The sequence below is a fragment of the Coregonus lavaretus genome (assembly GCF_964263955.1).
Source record: "Coregonus lavaretus genome assembly, contig: HAP1_SCAFFOLD_128, whole genome shotgun sequence".
NCBI classification, from domain to species: Eukaryota; Metazoa; Chordata; class Actinopteri; order Salmoniformes; family Salmonidae; genus Coregonus; species Coregonus lavaretus.
This window is the reverse complement of record NW_028161895.1, coordinates 534784-555000: the sequence shown is the minus strand read 5'-3', so window position 1 is coordinate 555000 and position 20217 is coordinate 534784.

Sequence of the window (20217 nt, the reverse complement as noted above, 5' to 3'; positions counted from 1 at the left end):
ATCTCAATTGGGTTGAGGTCGGGGGATTGTGGATTGTGGAGGCCAGGTCATCTGATGCAGCACTACATCACTCTCCTTCTTGGTAAAATAGCCCTTACACAGCCTGGAGGGTGTGTTGGGTCATTGTCCTGTTGAAAAACAAATGATAGTCCCACTAAGCCCAAACCAGATGGGATGGCGTATCGCCACAGAATGCTGTGGTAGCCATGCTGGCTAAGTATGCCTTGAATTCTAAATAAATCACAGACAGTGTCACCAGCAAAGCACCCCCACACCATAACACCTCCTCCTCCATGCTTTACGGTGGGAACTACACATTCGGACATCATCCGTTCACCCACACAGTGTCTCACAAAGACACAGTGGTTGGAACCAAAAATCTCAAATTTGGACTCCAGACCAAAGGACACATTTCCACCGATCTAATGTCCATTGCTCGTGTTTCTTGGCCCAAGCAGGTCTCTTCTTCTTATTGGTGTCCTTTAGTAGTGTTTCTTTGCAGCAATTCGACCATGAAGGCCTGATTCACACAGTCCCCTCTGAGCAGTTGTTGAGATGTGTCTGTTACTTGAACTCTGTGAAGCATTTATTTGGGCTGCAATTTCTGAGGCTGGTAACTCTAATGAACTTATCCTCTGCAATGTAGGTAACTCTGGGTCTTCCATTCCTGTGGCGGTCCTCATTAGAGCCAGTTTCATCATAGTGCTTGATGGTTTTTGCGACTGCACAAATGTTCCGTATTGACTGACCTTCATGTCTTAAAGTAATGATGGACTGTCGTTTCTCTTTGCTTATTTGAGCTGTTCTTGCCATAATATGGACGTGGTCTTTTACCAAATAGGGCTATCTTCTGTATACCCCCCCCCCCCCCCCCCCCTATCTTGTCACAATACAACTAATTGGCTCAAACACATTAAGACGGAAATAAATTCCACAAATTAACTTTTAAGAAGGCACACCTGTTAATTGAAATGCATTCCATGTGACTACCTCATGAAGCTGGTTGAGAGAATGGCAAGAGTGTGCAAAGCTGTCATCAAGGCAAAGGGTGGCTATTTGAAGAATCTCAAATATAAAATATATTTTGATTTGTTTAACAGTTTTTTGGTTACGACGTCATTCAAGGGTTTTGATTATTCTACAATGTAGAAAATAGTAAAAATAAAGACAAATACTTGAATGAGTAGGTGTGTCCAAACTTTTGACTGGTAGTGTATGTTTGGTGGGACATTGATGGAATATTCTCCTAACCCTCCGAAAATTGGGCACATGAATGTTCGTGCAACATTCCCATGAAATGTGTCTAGGACATCAATATTTGTACATTCTGTGAACATGGTAACCACGTTCTGGGTAAGTTCTATTTGACATTAAGGGAATGGTCTCTTGGAAACAGTCCTTGCACAGAACTGGGACATTCATATGAAAACGTTAATGAGACTCTTAAGGGAACGTTCTTTAAAGTTGTGAGGACGTTTGTTGTTAGCTGGGTATGACAGTTGGATCAGGACACTAAAACCTCCGGCCACAATCAGTACTGTCTAGTCACATGGTCCAAGACCTGACCAACACACTGTGATCTACCATCAGTGATGTAGCAACATGGCTCTACATTAACCAGAATACTGCACAGCTCTACATTAACCAGAATACTGCACAGCTCTACATTAACCAGAATACTACACAGCTCTACATTAACCAGAATACTGCACAGCTCTAACCTTAACCAGAACACTACACAGCTCTACATTAACCAGAATACTACACAGCTCTACATTAACCAGAATACTGCACAGCTCTACATTAACCAGAATACTACACAGCTCTACATTAACCAGAACACTACACAGCTCTACATTAACCAGAATACTGCACAGCTCTACATTAACCAGAATACTACACAGCTCTACATTAACCAGAATACTACACAGCTCTACATTAACCAGAACACTACACAGCTCTACATTAACCAGAATACTGCACAGCTCTACATTAACCAGAATACTGCACAGCTCTAACCTTAACCAGAATACTGCACAGCTCTAACCTTAACCAGAATACTGCACAGCTCTAACCTTAACCAGAATACTGCACAGCTCTAACCTTAACCAGAATACTGCACAGCTCTAACCTTAACCAGAATACTGCACAGCTCTAACCTTAACCAGAATACTGCACAGCTCTAACCTTAACCAGAATACTGCACAGCTCTACATTAACCAGAATACTGCACAGCTCTAACCTTAACCAGAATACTGCACAGCTCTACATTAACCAGAATACTGCACAGCTCTAACCTTAACCAGAATACTGCACAGCTCTAACCTTAACCAGAATACTGCACAGCTCTACATTAACCAGAATAATAATAATAATAATAATATGCCATTTAGCAGACGCTTTTATCCAAAGCGACTTACAGTCATGCGTGCATACATTTTTGTGTATGGGTGGTCCCGGGGATCTAACCCACTACCTTGGCGTTACAAGCGCCGTGCTCTACCAGCTGAGCTACAGAGGACCACATACTACACAGCTCTACATTAACCAGAATACTGCACAGCTCTAACCTTAACCAGAATAATGCACAGCTCTACATTAACCAGAATACTGCACAGCTCTACATTAACCAGAATAATGCACAGCTCTACATTAACCAGAATAATGCACAGCTCTACATTAACCAGAATACTGCACAGCTCTAACCTTAACCAGAATACTGCACAGCTCTAACCTTAACCAGAATACTGCACAGCTCTACATTAACCAGAATACTGCACAGCTCTACATTAACCAGAACACTACACAGCTCTACATTAACCAGAATAATGCACAGCTCTACATTAACCAGAATACTGCACAGCTCTACATTAACCAGAATACTGCACAGCTCTACATAAACCCCCTGCTCTACTACAATCCTAGACAAAACGCTTTGGGATTGATCATTTTAAAGTTCAACATCTTCTGTGTCTTTGTGGTTGACACGTTCATAGTCTTTCCAAAGTATTTTCTCTAGCGTACACTCTGGGTCAAACCAACCAACACATTATCTTATGTTCTGACAGAATGCCTCCACCTCTCAATCCCTCTCTGACCCTGTGTCTTAGGAGTGGTTTCCCAGATACCGACAAAGCCTTGTCTAGACTCTGAGCATGCTAAATAGTTATAATGTGTCCAGAAGATCTGGAAAGGTTTCTACTGGACTAAAAGCTCAACATGCTCAACTGTTGTAATGTTTCCAGAAGACCTATAGGTTTACCTGTAGTTTCACCAGGTAGGTTCCCTCTCCAGGTGAGTCAGTCTGTGGTGAGGTGCAGGTGCAGGTAGAGGTCAGGTGAGAGGTCAGATCAGAGCCCTGAGAACATGAGCAGATGGATGTGAAACATCACAAAGTAGTAGAACAACTGACAGGCTGAGGGAGTCAACAGTCTATGCCTTCCTGTGTGTCTAAATGTGATGGCAGCAAGTTGTTCTGATGTCTGGTGTCAGGCAGCGGGCAGCTGGTTATGAGTGTGTTGTTGGTTGCTAATTTCTAGTGCAAAGCAGCTCCAACAGCGGTGGCGTGTAGAGTGTGGTGGTGGTGTGTGTGTGTGTGTGTGTGTGTGTGGTGTGTATGCATGTGTGTGTGTGTGTGTGTGTGTGTGTGTGCATGTGTGTCAGGGTTCTCAGTTCTCCCCATCCGTGACGCTGTTATTATGCCGTTGGTTACGTCAGTCAGACCCTAGCAACACCTGAAACACAACATACACAATGCTGGGGGAGGCGTGTGTTCTCACCTCTCTGTTAGGTGTAATACCATGAGCTGCAAAACACAACGGCAGAGTGGGAGTCCACATCAACTACACTACACACAGTCACTAACTACAACTCACCCTGATCCACCAGTTACACTGCTAACAGGCGTATCTGAGTCACACAAATCCTATCTGACAGAGAGACAGAAGACTGTAGAGGGTTAGGATTAGAGAAGACTGTACAAAGCGGTTCTTTACTTCCTGTTATGAAATAAGCTACTTCCCTTTTCCAACTGTCTTTATCAACTACTAAAACAGATATCGATCTCTCTGGATAAGAGCGTCTGCTAAATGACTAAAAATGTAAAATGTAAATGTCTATTTCAGTAGTGACCTGCCTGCTTCCTATTTCAGTCTATCTCACTATAGTCCCTGTCACAGAGGCTGCTTCTAAACTGTCAAAAGCTGATTCCTCCTCTCCTCTTCTCCCCTCATCTTCTCCCGTCTCCTCTCCTCTCCTCCCCTAGTCTCCTCCCGTCTCCTCTCCTCTCCTCCCCTACTCTCCTCTCCTCTTCTCCCCTAGTCTCCTCTCCTCCCCTAGTCTCCTCTCCTCTCCTCCCCTAGTCTCCTCTCCTCTTCTCCCCTAGTCTCCTCTCCTCTCCTCCCCTAGTCTCCTCTCCTCTCCTCCCCTAGTCTCCTCTCCTCTTCTCCCCTAGTCTCCTCTCCTCTTCTCCCCTAGTCTCCTCTCCTCTCCTCCCCTAGTCTCCTCTCCTCTCCTCCCCTAGTCTCCTCTCCTCTTCTCCCCTAGTCTCCTCTCCTCTCCTCCCCTACTCTCCTCTCCTCTTCTCCCCTAGTCTCCTCTCCTCTCCTCCCATAGTCTCCTCTCCTCTTCTCCCCTAGTCTCCTCTCCTCTTCTCCCCTAGTCTCCTCTCCTCTTCTCCCCTAGTCTTCTCTCCTCTTCTCCCCTAGTCTCCTCTCCTCTCCTCCCCTAGTCTCCTCTCCTCTTCTCCCCTAGTCTCCTCTCCTCTTCTCCCCTAGTCTCCTCTCCTCTTCTCCCCTAGTCTTCTCTCCTCTCCTCCCCTAGTCTCCTCTCCTCTTCTCCCCTAGTCTCCTCTCCTCTTCTCCTCTAGTCTCCTCTCCTCTTCTCCCCTAGTCTCCTCTCCTCTCCTCCCCTAGTCTCCTCTCCTCTCCTCCCCTAGTCTCCTCTCCTCTCCTCCCCTAGTCTCCTCTCCTCTTCTCCCCTAGTCTCCTCTCCTCTTCTCCCCTAGTCTCCTCTCCTCTTCTCCCCTAGTCTCCTCTCCTCTTCTCCCCTAGTCTCCTCTCCTCTCCTCTTCTCCCCTAGTCTCCTCTCCTCTTCTCCCCTAGTCTCCTCTCCTCTTCTCCCCTAGTCTCCTCTCCTCTCCTCCCCTAGTCTCCTCTCCTCTTCTCCCCTAGTCTCCTCTCCTCTTCTCCCCTAGTCTTCTCTCCTCTCCTCCCCTAGTCTCCTCTCCTCTCCTCCCCTAGTCTCCTCTCCTCTTCTCCCCTAGTCTCCTCTCCTCTCCTCCCCAGTCTCCTCTCCTCTTCTCCCCTAGTCTCCTCACCTCTTCTCCCCTAGTCTCCTCTCCTCTTCTCCCCTAGTCTCCTCTCCTCTTCTCCCCTAGTCTCCTCTCCTCTCCTCTTCTCCCCTAGTCTCCTCTCCTCTTCTCCCCTAGTCTCCTCTCCTCTTCTCCCCTAGTCTCCTCTCCTCTCCTCCCCTAGTCTCCTCTCCTCTCCTCCCCTAGTCTCCTCTCCTCTTCTCCCCTAGTCTCCTCTCCTCTCCTCCCCTACTCTCCTCTCCTCTTCTCCCCTAGTCTCCTCTCCTCTCCTCCCATAGTCTCCTCTCCTCTTCTCCCCTAGTCTCCTCTCCTCTCCTCCCCTACTCTCCTCTCCTCTTCTCCCCTAGTCTCCTCTCCTCTCCTCCCATAGTCTCCTCTCCTCTTCTCCCCTAGTCTCCTCTCCTCTTCTCCCCTAGTCTCCTCTCCTCTTCTCCCTTAGTCTTCTCTCCTCTCCTCCCCTAGTCTCCTCTCCTCTCCTCCCCTAGTCTCCTCTCCTCTTCTCCTCTAGTCTCCTCTCCTCTTCTCCCCTAGTCTCCTCTCCTCTCCTCCCCTAGTCTCCTCTCCTCTCCTCCCCTAGTCTCCTCTCCTCTCCTCCCCTAGTCTCCTCTCCTCTTCTCCCCTAGTCTTCTCTCCTCTCCTCCCCTAGTCTCCTCTCCTCTCCTCCCCTAGTCTCCTCTCCTCTTCTCCCCTAGTCTCCTCTCCTCTCCTCCCCTAGTCTCCTCTCCTCTTCTCCCCTAGTCTCCTCTCCTCTTCTCCCCTAGTCTCCTCTCCTCTTCTCCCCTAGTCTTCTCTCCTCTCCTCCCCTAGTCTCCTCTCCTCTCCTCCCCTAGTCTCCTCTCCTCTTCTCCTCTAGTCTCCTCTCCTCTTCTCCCCTAGTCTCCTCTCCTCTCCTCCCCTAGTCTCCTCTCCTCTCCTCCCCTAGTCTCCTCTCCTCTCCTCCCCTAGTCTCCTCTCCTCTTCTCCCCTAGTCTCCTCTCCTCTTCTCCCCTAGTCTCCTCTCCTCTTCTCCCCTAGTCTCCTCTCCTCTTCTCCCCTAGTCTCCTCTCCTCTCCTCTTCTCCCCTAGTCTCCTCTCCTCTTCTCCCCTAGTCTCCTCTCCTCTTCTCCCCTAGTCTCCTCTCCTCTCCTCTCCTCCCCTAGTCTCCTCTCCTCTTCTCCCCTAGTCTTCTCTCCTCTCCTCCCCTAGTCTCCTCTCCTCTCCTCCCCTAGTCTCCTCTCCTCTTCTCCCCTAGTCTCCTCTCCTCTCCTCCCCTAGTCTCCTCTCCTCTTCTCCCCTAGTCTCCTCTCCTCTTCTCCCCTAGTCTCCTCTCCTCTTCTCCCCTAGTCTCCTCTCCTCTTCTCCCCTAGTCTCCTCTCCTCTTCTCCCCTAGTCTCCTCTCCTCTCCTCCCCTAGTCTCCTCTCCTCTTCTCCCCTAGTCTCCTCTCCTCTTCTCCCCTAGTCTCCTCTCCTCTTCTCCCCTAGTCTCCTCTCCTCTTCTCCCCTAGTCTCCTCTCCTCTTCTCCCCTAGTCTCCTCTCCTCTTCTCCCCTAGTCTCCTCTCCTCTCCTCCCCTAGTCTCCTCTCCTCTTCTCCCCTAGTCTCCTCTCCTCTCCTCCCCTAGTCTCCTCTCCTCTTCTCCCCTAGTCTCCTCTCCTCTTCTCTCCTAGTCTCCTCTCCTCTCCTCCCCTAGTCTCCTCTCCTCTCCTCCCCTAGTCTCCTCTCCTCTCCTCCCCTAGTCTCCTCTCCTCCCCTAGTCTCCTCTCCTCTTCTCTCCTAGTCTCCTCTCCTCTCCTCCCCTAGTCTCCTCTCCTCTCCTCCCCTAGTCTCCTCTCCTCTTCTCTCCTAGTCTCCTCTCCTCTCCTCCCCTAGTCTCCTCTCCTCTCCTCCCCTAGTCTCCTCTCCTCTCCTCCCCTAGTCTCCTCTCCTCTCCTCCCCAGTCTCCTCTCCTCTTCTCCCCTAGTCTCCTCTCCTCTTCTCCCCTAGTCTCCTCTCCTCTTCTCCCCTAGTCTCCTCTCCTCTTCTCCCCTAGTCTCCTCTCCTCTCCTCTTCTCCCCTAGTCTCCTCTCCTCTTCTCCCCTAGTCTCCTCTCCTCTTCTCCCCTAGTCTCCTCTCCTCTCCTCCCCTAGTCTCCTCTCCTCTCCTCCCCTAGTCTCCTCTCCTCTTCTCCCCTAGTCTCCTCTCCTCTCCTCCCCTACTCTCCTCTCCTCTTCTCCCCTAGTCTCCTCTCCTCTCCTCCCATAGTCTCCTCTCCTCTTCTCCCCTAGTCTCCTCTCCTCTCCTCCCCTACTCTCCTCTCCTCTTCTCCCCTAGTCTCCTCTCCTCTCCTCCCATAGTCTCCTCTCCTCTTCTCCCCTAGTCTCCTCTCCTCTTCTCCCCTAGTCTCCTCTCCTCTTCTCCCTTAGTCTTCTCTCCTCTCCTCCCCTAGTCTCCTCTCCTCTCCTCCCCTAGTCTCCTCTCCTCTTCTCCTCTAGTCTCCTCTCCTCTTCTCCCCTAGTCTCCTCTCCTCTCCTCCCCTAGTCTCCTCTCCTCTCCTCCCCTAGTCTCCTCTCCTCTCCTCCCCTAGTCTCCTCTCCTCTTCTCCCCTAGTCTTCTCTCCTCTCCTCCCCTAGTCTCCTCTCCTCTCCTCCCCTAGTCTCCTCTCCTCTTCTCCCCTAGTCTCCTCTCCTCTCCTCCCCTAGTCTCCTCTCCTCTTCTCCCCTAGTCTCCTCTCCTCTTCTCCCCTAGTCTCCTCTCCTCTTCTCCCCTAGTCTTCTCTCCTCTCCTCCCCTAGTCTCCTCTCCTCTCCTCCCCTAGTCTCCTCTCCTCTTCTCCTCTAGTCTCCTCTCCTCTTCTCCCCTAGTCTCCTCTCCTCTCCTCCCCTAGTCTCCTCTCCTCTCCTCCCCTAGTCTCCTCTCCTCTCCTCCCCTAGTCTCCTCTCCTCTTCTCCCCTAGTCTCCTCTCCTCTTCTCCCCTAGTCTCCTCTCCTCTTCTCCCCTAGTCTCCTCTCCTCTTCTCCCCTAGTCTCCTCTCCTCTCCTCTTCTCCCCTAGTCTCCTCTCCTCTTCTCCCCTAGTCTCCTCTCCTCTTCTCCCCTAGTCTCCTCTCCTCTCCTCCCCTAGTCTCCTCTCCTCTTCTCCCCTAGTCTCCTCTCCTCTTCTCCCCTAGTCTCCTCTCCTCTTCTCCCCTAGTCTCCTCTCCTCTTCTCCCCTAGTCTCCTCTCCTCTTCTCCCCTAGTCTCCTCTCCTCTCCTCCCCTAGTCTCCTCTCCTCTTCTCCCCTAGTCTCCTCTCCTCTCCTCCCCTAGTCTCCTCTCCTCTTCTCCCCTAGTCTCCTCTCCTCTTCTCTCCTAGTCTCCTCTCCTCTCCTCCCCTAGTCTCCTCTCCTCTCCTCCCCTAGTCTCCTCTCCTCTCCTCCCCTAGTCTCCTCTCCTCTCCTCCCCTAGTCTCCTCTCCTCTTCTCTCCTAGTCTCCTCTCCTCTCCTCCCCTAGTCTCCTCTCCTCTCCTCCCCTAGTCTCCTCTCCTCTTCTCTCCTAGTCTCCTCTCCTCTCCTCCCCTAGTCTCCTCTCCTCTCCTCCCCTAGTCTCCTCTCCTCTCCTCCCCTAGTCTCCTCTCCTCTTCTCTCCTAGTCTCCTCTCCTCTCCTCCCCTAGTCTCCTCTCCTCTCCTCCCCTAGTCTCCTCTCCTCTTCTCTCCTAGTCTCCTCTCCTCTCCTCCCCTAGTCTCCTCTCCTCTCCTCCCCTAGTCTCCTCTCCTCTCCTCCCCTAGTCTCCTCTCCTCTTCTCTCCTAGTCTCCTCTCCTCTCCTCCCCTAGTCTCCTCTCCTCTCCTCCCCTAGTCTCCTCTCCTCTCCTCCCCTAGTCTCCTCTCCTCTTCTCCCCATAGTCTCCTCTCCTCTCCTCCCCTAGTCTGCTCTCCTCTTCTCTCCTAGTCTTCTCTCCTCTGGCTGCTGCTGTGTGATGTCTCCTCTCACCACTAGAGGTCAGAGCTGAGCTGTGTGATGTCTCCTCTCACCACTAGAGGTCAGAGCTGAGCTGTGTGATGTCTCCTCTCACCACTAGAGGTCAGAGCTGAGCTGTGTGATCTCAATTCAATTTCAAATTAAGGGCTTTATTGGCATGGGAAACGTATGTTAACATTGCCAAAGCAAGTGAAGTAGATAGTAAACCAAAGTGAAATAAACAATAAATATTAACAGTAAACATTACACTCAGAAGTTCCAAAAGAATAAAGACATTTCAAATGTCATATTATGTATATATACAGTGTTGTAACAATGTGTAAATAGTTAAAGTACAAATGGGAAAATAAATCAACATACATATGGGTTGAATTTACAATGGTGTTTGTTCTTCACTGGTTGCCCTTTTCTTGTGGCAACAGGTCACAAATCTTGCTGCTGTGATGGCAAACAGTGGTTTTTCACCCAGTAGTGTCACGATCGCTAGACGGAGTGGACCAAGGCGCAGCGTTGAAAGCAAACATACTTTATTAATCGAATGATAACACGAACAGCGAAACAAAACAACAAACGATACGTGACATCCAAAGGACAAACCTAACTAGGAACAAGATCCCACAACACCTGTGGGAACACAGACTGTTTAAATATGGCTCCCAATCAGAGACAACCAGCAACAGCTGACACTCGTTGCCTCTGATTGGGAGCCACTCTGGCCAACATAGAAATAGAACAACTAGACACTCAAACACAGCACACAAACACAATGAATCTACACACCCTGGCTCAACATATAGAGTCCCCAGAGCCAGGGTGTGACAGTACCCCCCCCCCCCCCCCCCAAAGGCGCGGACTGCGACCGCGCCTAAACATAAACAAACCAGGGGAGGGCTGGGTGGGCATTCCTCCTCGGAGGCGGTTCCGGCTCCGGGCTAGACCACCACCCTCCAATAATCCCCCCGTAGCGCCCCTGGTCTGGTCTGGCCCCGCTGGCTGGAGCTGAACTGGACATCGTAGGAGCGGATAGCTTCAGCTCCGGTGTGGAGAAGCTGACCGGTACCTGGCCAGGCACCGGTGACCCAGGCACGGGTTGTGCCGGACTGACGACGCACACCCCTGGCTTGGTGCGTGGAGCAGGAACGGGCCGGACCGGGCTGACGATGCGCACCCCTGGCTTGGTGCGTGGAGCAGCTACGGGCCGGACCGGGCTGACGATGCGCACCCCTGGCTTGGTGCGTGGAGCCGGAACGGGCCATACCGGGCTGACGATGCGCACCCCTGGCTTGGTGCGTGGAGCAGGAACGGGCCGGACCGGGCTGACGATGCGCACCCCTGGCTTGGTGCGTGGAGCAGGAACGGGCCGGACCGGGCTGACGATGCGCACCCCTGGCTTGGTGCGTGGAGCAGGAACGGGCCGGACCGGGCTGACGATGCGCACCCCTGGCTTGGTGCGTGGAGCAGGAACGGGCCGGACCGGGCTGACGACTCACACCCCTGGCTTGGTGCGAGTGGCAGGAACAGGCCGGACCGGGCTGACGATGCGCACCCCTGGCTTGGTGCGTGGAGCAGGAACGGGCCGGACCGGGCTGACGATGCGCACCCCTGGCTTGGTGCGTGGAGCAGGAACGGGCCGGACCGGGCTGACGATGCGCACCCCTGGCTTGGTGCGTGGAGCAGGAACGGGCCGGGCCGGGCTGGCGACGCGCACCGTAGGCTTGGTGCGAGTGGCAGGAACAGGCCGGGCCGGGCTGGCGACGCGCACCGTAGGCTTGGTGCGAGTGGCAGGAACAGGCCGGGCTGGGCTGGCGACGCGCACCGTAGGCTTGGTGCGAGTGGCAGGAACAGGCCGGGCCGGGCTGGCGACGTACACCGTAGGCCTGGTGCGAGTGGCAGGAACAGGCCGGGCCGGGCTGGCGACGCGCACCGAAGGCTTGGTGCGAGGAGCAGGCACAGGCCAGGCCGGGCTGGCGACGCGCACCGTAGGCTTGGTGCGAGGAGCAGGAACAGGCCGGGCCGGGCTGTGGAGACGGATAGGAGACCTGGAGTGAAGAGCTGCCACAACCCGTCCTGGCTGAATGCCTACCTTCACACACTCTGTGTGAGGCATCAGCACAGGACATGCAGGGCTGTGTACCCGTACTGGCATAACAGCACGTGACACTGGCGCAGGATATCCGGGACCGAGGAGAGGCACTGGAGGCCACGAGCGCTGAGCCGGCACACTCCGTCCTGGCTGCATGCCCACCTTCGCACGACACGTGCGGGGTGCTCGCACAGGACGTACCGGACTATGCCGGACCACTCGTGGCACAGTGCGCAGCTCCGCATACCCCGGAACCTGCCCAGTCTCATGCTGCCGTGCCTGAGTACGGGGAGTTGGCTTTGCTCTCCATCCAGGCTCCGCCAACCTGCCTTCTGGCCCCCCAAACCCGGTGGCCTCCTCTCTTAATCTCCCAAAACGCCCTGTGGCAGCCTCCTGCTGCCCCGTCGCCCATGCCCTGTGCCCCCCCCTAAAAAATTATTGGGGGTGCCTCTCGCCTGTCCGACCACGGCCCGGTTGATGCCGCTTCTCCTCTTCTGCCTGGGTCTCCCCCTTCATAGCCTTCCGGTACCGGACGGCCTCCTCCTCTGTAATCTGCCCCCAACCGAGGAGGACATCCACAAGAGTTACCTCCTGCGTGTGTTCCTGGGCACGCTGCTTGGTCCTGGTATGGTGGGATCTTCTGTCACGATCGCTAGACGGAGTGGACCAAGGCGCAGCGTTGAAAGCAAACATACTTTATTAATCGAATGATAACACGAACAGCAAAACAAAACAACAAACGATACGTGACATCCAAAGGACAAACCTAACTAGGAACAAGATCCCACAACACCTGTGGGAACACAGACTGTTTAAATATGGCTCCCAATCAGAGACAACCAGCAACAGCTGACACTCGTTGCCTCTGATTGGGAGCCACTCTGGCCAACATAGAAATATAACAACTAGACACTCAAACACAGCACACAAACACAATGAATCTACACACCCTGGCTCAACATATAGAGTCCCCAGAGCCAGGGTGTGACAAGTAGATAAGGGATTTTATCAAAATTGGGTTTGTTTTCGAATTCTTTGTGGATCTCTGTAATCTGAGGGAAATATGTGTCTCTAACATGGTCATACATTTGGCAGGAGGTTAGGAAGTGCAGCTCAGTTTCCAACTCATTTTGTGGGCAGTATGCACATAGCCTGTCTTCTCTTGAGAGCCAGGTCTGCCTACGGCGGCCTTTCTCAATAGCAAGGCTATGCTCACTGAGTCTGGACATAGTCAAAGCTTTCCTTAAGTTTGGGTCAGTCACAGTGGTCAAGTATTCTGCCACTGTGTACTCTCTGTTTAGGGCCAAATAGCATTCTAGTTTGCTCTGTTTTTTTGTTAATTCTTTCCAATGTGTAAGTAATTCTCTTTTTGTTTTCTCATGATTTGGTTATAGAATTGAATGGCTCTTTTCTGGATTTTGATAATTAGCAGGTATCGGCCTAATTCTGCTCTGCATGCATTATTTTGTGTTTTTCGCTGTACACAGAGGATATTTTAGCAGAATTCTGCATGCAGAGTCTCAATTTGGTGTTTGTCCCATTTTGTGAATTCTTGGTTGGTGAGCGGACCCCAGACCTCACAACCATAAAGAGCAATTGGTTCTATAACTGATTCAAGTATTTATAGCCAGATCCTAATTGGTATGTCGAATTTTATGTTCCTTTTGATGGCATAGAAGGCCCTTCTTGCCTTGTCTCTCAGATTGTTCACAGCTTTGTGGAAGTTACCTGTGGCACTGATGTTTAGGCTGAGGTATGTATAGTTTTCTGTGTGCTCTAGGGCAACGGTGTCTAGATGGAATTTGTATTGGTGGTCCTGGCAACTGGACCTTTTTTGGAACACCATTATTTTTGTCTTACTGAGATTTACTGTCAGGGCCCAGGTCTGACAAAATCTGTGCAGAAGATCTAGGTGCTGCTGTAGGCCCTCCTTGGTTGGTGACAGAAGCACCAGATCATCAGCAAACAGTAGACATTTGACTTTAAGTAGGGTGAGGCCGGGTGCTGCAGACTGTTCTAGTGCCCTCGCCAATTCGTTGATATACAGCTCTGGAAAAAATGAAGAGACACTGCAAAATTTTCTTTAATCAGCATCTCTACATGTATGACAGCCATTCCATTCCAGTGTCAGTTGAATTCCAACACAGGCACACCTCATTATACTGAATTAGGGACTGATTAGGTGATCATCTGAACCAAATCTTATTTAACGAGGAAAAGTATAAAAAACACTGCTGTGGTCATCACTATCCTCTTGCAATAGGACCAGCTGGATGGCAAAAACAGTGCTAATAGTACCTCAAAAGTAATATTAATAAAAAAATAACTATTGACCATGCCAAAAGAGTTGAAAAGGAACGTTTTGAGTGAGGAAAAGAAGGGTTCAATTCTGGCTTTACTGGCAGAGGGTACAGTGAGCGTCAGGTTGCTTCCATCCTTAAAATTTCAAAGACGGATCTTCATAAGAACAAAGTCAAGCAGTAGACATTGGGGACAACAAAGCTACAGACCGGCAGAGGGCAAAAATGACTCTCTACTGACCGGGATGACCGGCAACTCATTCAAATGTCACTCAACAACTGTAGGATGACATCAAGTGACCTACAAAAAGAATGGCAAACGGCAGCTGGGGTGAAGTGTACGGCGAGGACGGTTCGAAACAGGCTCCCTTCATCAATGAGAAGCAAAGAAAAGCCAGGCTGAGGTTTGCAAAAGACCGTAAGGATTGGACCGTAGAGGACTGGAGTAAGGTCATCTTCTCTGATGAGTCCAATTTTCAGCTTTGCCCAACACCTGGTCGTCTAATGGTTAGACGGAGACCTGGAGAGGCCTACAAGCCACAGTGTCTCGCACCCACTGTGAAATTTGGTGGAGGATCGGTGATGATCTGGGGGTGCTTCAGCAAGGCTGGAATCGGGCAGATTTGTCTTTGTGAAGGACGCATGAATCAAGCCACGTACAAGGTTGTCCTGGAAGATAACTTGCTTCTTTTTGCTCTGACATTGTTCCCCAACTCTGAGGATTGGTTTTTCCAGCAGGACAATGCGCCATGCCACACAGCCAGGTCAATCAAGGTGTGGATGGAGGACCACCAGATCAAGACCCTGTCATGGCCAGCCCAATTTCCAGACCTGAACCCCATTGAAAACTTCTGGAATGTGATCAAGAAGAAGATGGATGGTCACAAGCCATCAAACAAAGCCGAGCTGCTTGAATTTTTGCACCAGGAGTGGCATAAAGTCACCCAACATCAATGTGAAAGACTGGTGGAGAGCATGCCAAGACGCATGAAAGCTGTGATTGAAAATCAGTGTTATTCCACCAAATATTGATTTCTGAACTCTTCCTAAGTTAAAACATTAGTATTGTGTTGTTTAAAAATGAACATGAACTTATTTTCTTTGCATTATTCGAGGTCTGACAACACTGCATCTTTTTTGTTATTTTGACCAGTTGTCATTTTCTGCAAATAAATGCTCTAAATGACATTGTTTTTATTTGGAATTTGGGAGAAATGTTGTCAGTAGCTTATAGAATAAAACAAAAATGTTAATTTCACCCAAACACATACCTATAAATAGTAAAACCAGAGAAACTTATATTTTTGCAGTGGTCTCTTAATATTTTCCAGAGCTGTATATGTTGAAGAGGGTGGGGCTTAAACTGCATCACTGTCTCACCCCACAATCCTGTGGAAAGAAATGTGTGTGTTTTTTGCCAATTTTAACCACACACTTGTTGTTTTTGTACATGGATTTTATAATGTCGTATGTTTTCCCCCAACCCCACTTTCCATCAATTTGTATAGCAGACCCTCATTCAAATTGAGTCAAAAGCTTTTTTGAAATCAACAAAGCATGAGAATACTTTGCCTTTGTTTTGTTTCTTTGTCAATTAGGGTGTGCAGTGTGAATACGTGGTCTGTCGTGCGGTAATTTGGTAAAAAGACAATTTGACATTTGCTCAGTACATTGTTTTCGCTGAGGAAATGTACGAGTCTGCTGTTAATGATAATGCAGAGGATTTTCCCAAGGTTGCTGTTGACGCATATTACATTTACATTTACGTCATTTAGCAGACGCTCTTATCCAGAGCGACTTACAAATAGGTGCATTCACCTTATAGCCAGTGTGATAACCACTTTACAATGTAAAAATATATATATATATATATATATATATATTTGAAATTTATTTGTTTGTTTATTTATTTATTTTTTTTATTTTTTTTGGGGGGGGGGGGGTTGGAGTAAAAGGGGGGGGGGGGTAGAAGGATTACTTTATCCTATCCCAGGTATTCCTTAAAGAGGTGGGGTTTCAAATGTCTCCGGAAGGTGGTGAGTGACTCCGCTGTCCTGGCGTCGTGAGGGAGCTTTTTCCACCATTGGGGTGCCAGAGCAGCGAACAGTTTTGACTGGGCTGAGCGGGAACTATGCTTCCGCAGAGGTAGGGGAGCCAGCAGGCCAGAGGTGGATGAACGCAGTGCCCTCGTTTGGGTGTAGGGACTGATCAGAGCCTGAAGGTACGGAGGTGCCGTTCCCCTCACAGCTCCGTAGGCAAGCACCATGGTCTTGTAGCATATGCGAGCTTCAACTGGAAGCCAGTGGAGTGTGCGGAGGAGCGGGGTGACGTGAGAGAACTTGGGAAGGTTGAACACCAGACGGGCTGCGGCATTCTGGATGAGTTGTAGGGGTTTAATGGCACAGGCAGGGAGCCCAGCCAACAGCGAGTTGCAGTAGTCCAGACGGGAGATGACAAGTGCCTGGATTAGGACCTGTGCCGCTTCCTGTGTAAGGCAGGGTCGTACTCTCCGAATGTTGTAGAGCATGAACCTACAGGATCGGGTCACCGCCTTGATGTTAGCGGAGAACGACAGGGTGTTGTCCAGGGTCACGCCAAGGCTCTTCGCACTCTGGGAGGAGGACACAACGGAGTTGTCAACCGTGATGGCGAGATCATGGAACGGGCAGTCCTTCCCCGGGAGGAAGAGCAGCTCCGTCTTGCCGAGGTTCAGCTTGAGGTGGTGATCCGTCATCCATACTGATATGTCTGCCAGACATGCAGAGATGCGATTCGCCACCTGGTTATCAGAAGGGGGAAAGGAGAAGATTAGTTGTGTGTCGTCAGCGTAGCAATGATAGGAGAGGCCATGTGAGGATATGACAGAGCCAAGTGACTTGGTGTATAGCGAGAATAGGAGAGGGCCTAGAACTGAGCCCTGGGGGACACCAGTGGTGAGTGCACGTGGTGCGGAGACAGCTTCTCGCCACGCCACTTGGTAGGAGCGACCGGTCAGGTAGGACGCAATCCAAGAGTGGGCCGCGCCGGAGATGCCCAGCTCGGAGAGGGTGGAGAGGAGGATCTGATGGTTCACAGTATCAAAGGCAGCAGACAGGTCTAGAAGGACAAGAGCAGAGGAGAGAGAGTTAGCTTTAGCAGTGCGGAGAGCCTCTGTGACACAGAGAAGAGCAGTCTCAGTTGAATAAACAGTCTTGAAACCTGACTGGTTTGGATCAAGAAGGTAATTCTGAGAGAGATAGCAAGAGAGTTGGCTAAAGACGGCACGCTCAATAGTTTTGGAGAGAAAAGAAAGAAGGGATACTGGTCTGTAGTTGTTGACATCAGAGTCTCTTGAAGACGGAAGGGACATAGCCAGCGGTCAAGGATGAGTTGATCAGCGAGGTGAGGTAAGGGAGAAGGTCACCGGAGATGGTCTGGAGAAGAGAGGAGGGGATAGGGTCAAGCGGGCAGGTTGTTGGGCGGCCTGCCGTCACAAGTCGCAAGATTTTATCTGGAGAGAGAGGGGAGAAAGAAGTCAAAGCATAGGGTAGGGCAGTGTGAGCAGGACCAGCAGTGTCATTTGACTTAACAAACGAGGATCGGATGTCGTCAACCTTCTTTTCAAAATGGTTGACGAAGTCATCCACAGAGAGGGAGGAGGGGGGGGGGGGATTCAGCAGGGAGGAGAATGTGGCAAAGAGCTTCCTAGGGTTAGAAGCGGATGCTTGGAATTTAGAGTGGTAGAAAGTGGCCTTAGCAGCAGAAACAGATGAAGAAAATGTAGAGAGGAGGGAGTGAAAAGATGCCAGGTCTGCAGGGAGTCTGCCGAGAGGGAGGATAGGGGACATAGAGAGTCAAAGGATGCAGAAAGGGAGGAGAGGAGGGTTGAGGAGGCAGAATCAGGAGATTGGAGGGAGAAGGATTGAGCAGAGGGAAGAGATGATAGGATGGAAGAGGAGAGAGTAGCGGGAGAGAGAGAGCGAAGGTTGCGACGGCGCATTACCATCTGTGTAGGGGCAGAGTGAGTAGTGTTGGAGGAGAGGGAGAGAGAAAAGGATACAAAGTAGTGGTCGGAGACTTGGAGGGGAGTTGCAGTGAGATTAGTAGAAGAACAGCATCTAGCATCTAGTCAAGCGTATTGCCTGCCTTGTGAGTAGGGGGGGACGGTGAGAGGGTGAGGTCAAAAGAGGAGAGGAGTGGAAAGAAGGAGGCAGAGAGAAATGAGTCAAATGTAGACGTAGGGAGGTTGAAATCCCCCAGAACTGTGAGGGGTGAGCCATCCTCAGGAAAGGAACTTATCAAGGCGTCAAGCTCATTGATGAACTCTCCAAGGGAACCTGGAGGGCGATAGATGACAAGGATATTAAGCTTAAATGGGCTAGAGACTGTGACAGCATGGAATTCAAATGAGGAGATAGACAGATGGGTCAGGGGAAAAATTGAGAATGTCCACTTGGGAGAGATGAGGATTCCTGTGCCACCACCCCGCTGACCAGATGCTCTCGGGGTATGCGAGAACACATGGTCAGACGAGGAGAGAGCAGCAGGAGTAGCAGTGTTTTCAGTGGTAATCCATGTTTCCGTCAGCGCCAAGAAGTCGAGGGACTGGAGGGTAGCATAGGCTGAGATGAAGTCTGCCTTGTTGGCAATAGAACGGCAGTTCCAGAGGCTGCCTGAGACCTGGAACTCCACGTGGGTCGTGCGTGCAGGGACCACCAGGTTAGAGAGGCAGCAGCCACGCGGTGTGAGGCGTTTGTGTAGCCTGTGCGGAGAGGAGAGAACAGGGATAGGCAGAGGCATAGTTGACAGGCTGCAGCAGATGGCTACAATAATGCAGAGGAGATCGGAATAAAATGAACTAAACATCTGGGAAAGGAGAGAGCGGGGCCTCCCTCACCACAACTCCCAAATATAACTCTCCCAACTTCCACCTCAGAAACTATAATTGTTGTAAACTACAGCGGTTCAATGTTTTCTAGGAATAGACTAACCTAGTTTATTCAGCTAGCTAACTAGGTGCAGTATTATTCCGTGAAAAACGTCCGGGCACCTCGTCATAAGACGCCACAGCCAGCTAGCATGCCGGTCTCCAACAGCAGGGTTTAGCGCCAATACTCAGCCACAACAACCACCAGTGTATCAACATGCAAGCAGATCGTTCGTGTCCGTGTCTAACGTTGTGGGTTAGTCCCGACAGCTTGAGCGAGTCCGTCGTCAACTTATTCAGCCAGTTAGTTAGCTAGAATAGTTAGCAAACTAGCTAGCCATTGCTTTCAGACAAAGAAGAACCCCTCCTTTCACGGCACGAACACACAGAGAGAGCCAAACTAACGTTAACTAGTCACCCATGTCCCGAATTCCTTGAGCGACTCGGGCTATCAATATGTAAAAACAAAACAAAAATGTAGGTTATGACTTACCCCTAGCAGCTACTGTTAGCTAGCCAAGTGCAAAGCTAGCCACTGAATTGACTCAGCCAGTTCGCGTCTGTTCGCTCGGTCGTTCCAGCTATTGTTTACAAGTAGCTACCCAGGTTGCAACAAGCTTGCTAATTTTCAAGCACAGTAGCCACTTGCTACCTAACGTTAACGGTTCAGACAATGAGGTTAGAAAACAGCTGAATGGTAGGCAATTATTGTATGTAATCATTGTAGGCAGCCAGCTGGCGTAATTACAGGCACTCTCAGGCGTGAAACAACTATACCGTTGCTAATAGCTACTCGCCAGCTAGTCCAGGTGGTGAGTTAGCTAGCTAGCTAGCTTCGTGCTACACCCGGCACCGCTGAATACAATACTAACCTACAATAATTACATACAATAACTACCTACAGCAACCCACGATACCTACCTACAATACCTAACTACAATCTAAATACATAGTTTAAGCCTTACTCGACAAAGCCCAAGCTATGTATAAAGCCAAACTTACCCGACGCCAAGCTTACCCGCTCCAGCTTATAGCTGTATAGCATGTGCATATCCCACGGTAGTTATTGGGGTAGAATTTGTCTCCACTTTTGTGGATTGGGGTGATCAGTCCTTGGTTCAAAAATATTGGGGAAGATGCCAGAGCTAAGGATGATGTTTAAGAGTTTAAGTATAGCCAATTGGAATGTGTGGTCTGTATATTTTATAATTTCATTGAGGATACCATCAACACCACAGGCCTTTTTGGGTTGGAGGGTTTTTATTTTGTCCTGTAGTTCATTCAATGTAATTGGAGAATCCAGTGGGTTCTGGTAGTCTTTAATAGTTGATTCTAAGATTTGCATTTGATCATGTATATTTTTTTGCTGTTTGTTCTTTCTTATAGGGCCAACAAGATTGGAGAAGTGGTTTACCCATACATCTCCATTTTGGATAGATAGCTCTTCGTGTTGTTGTTTGTTTAAATGTTTGTTTAAATTTGTTTAGTGTTTTCCAATTTTCCCAGAAGTGGTTAGATTATATGGATTCTTCAATTACATTGAGCTGATTTCTGACATGCTGTTCCTTCTTTTTCCGTAGTGTATTTCTGTATTGTTTTAGTGATTCACCATAGTGAAGGCGTAGGCTCAGGTTTTCTGGGTCTCTATGTTTTTGGTTGGATAGGTTTCTCAATTTCTTTCTTAGGTTTTTGCATTCTTCATCAAA